Here is a 1,216-nt window from a genome sequence, read left to right as displayed (position 1 = left end):
TGCGAGCCAAAAATAAGTAAATTTTATAATTTTTTTTCGATTTTCTCATAAAATCCAGTGTAGCAAACATCCTCTGTGTGCGTACTATAATTTAAGTAATAATACTTTTGCAATCCGTACATCCAATACGGAGAAATCCCACCGAATAGGAATGTGGTAAAACAGGGGGGCTTTAGCATCGCCTTAAGAGTTTCTTTAGCAAAATTCCGGGCTTAATGTTTGCATACAGGGGTATTAAAAAATTGAACTCCTTTATTAGGGTACAGAAAGATAGGTTACCAACAATGTCTCAAGCGGAAGTGGTCTATAGATTAAATTGTAAAAACTGTGATGCCTCATATGTGGGCCAAACTGGGAGATGTGTTGGCGTAAGAATGTCAGAACATAGAAACCATATCAAAAGAAACACCACTCAATTATCAGTGATTACCGAACATAGATTACAGACTTCCCATAACTTTAACTGGGACAACATAAAAATTTTAGACAAAGAAAAGTTTTGGAATAAAAGAATTTTATCAGAAATGATCCACATTAAAAAACAAAAACACGAATTAAATCTACAGAATGACACGTACAAACTAGACCCGTTGTATGAGAGCCTTTTCTCGACTTCGTGACGTTTTCTCATTTTACTCTCTTGTCACCGATTACATGTTTAATTTTGATTGTTTGAAGAAGTTTATTTGATTGTTTCAATCTCAGGCCTTTATATTTAATTTTATTCTTATTGACATTTCTTAATTTTTATTAATTTACTTAAAATTTTGAATATATGTATATATTTTTTTCTTTTTGCGTTGACTCACCTTATAGTAGGGGAGGCCAAGCGGGGATTTTGGGATTTACTCGAGCGCGTCAGAATAACATAAAGGGGGAAAGCTTGCACTCTAATAAGTACCCCCACCATATATTAAACCTCTATATAGAGCCGGGGGTCCAGGGGAGCCCGTCAGATTAGTAAAAAAAATCGATCGTTCGAAAAACTCGAGCGCGTCAGATTAAGATATGGTGTGTTAATTACATGTAGAAAAGCGTACATTTCAATAATCTGACGATTTCAGCGTGACGTAAGGAAATGGGAGAGTCACAAAGTTGCAAAAAAAAACATGACATGGATTTTCTCGAGCGCGGTTAAATTTTTTTTATTTTGAAGGAAATTAATTAAGGATCACGGGAATAATATAATCTGACGATTTACACAAGCCGAAGTGGC

This window comes from Trachymyrmex cornetzi, unplaced genomic scaffold (genome assembly GCF_001594075.2).
Source record: "Trachymyrmex cornetzi isolate Tcor2-1 unplaced genomic scaffold, Tcor1.1 scaffold359, whole genome shotgun sequence".
Taxonomy (NCBI): Eukaryota; Metazoa; Arthropoda; class Insecta; order Hymenoptera; family Formicidae; genus Trachymyrmex; species Trachymyrmex cornetzi.
The sequence above is the reverse complement of the archived record's forward strand: the minus strand, read 5'-3'. Positions refer to the sequence as shown.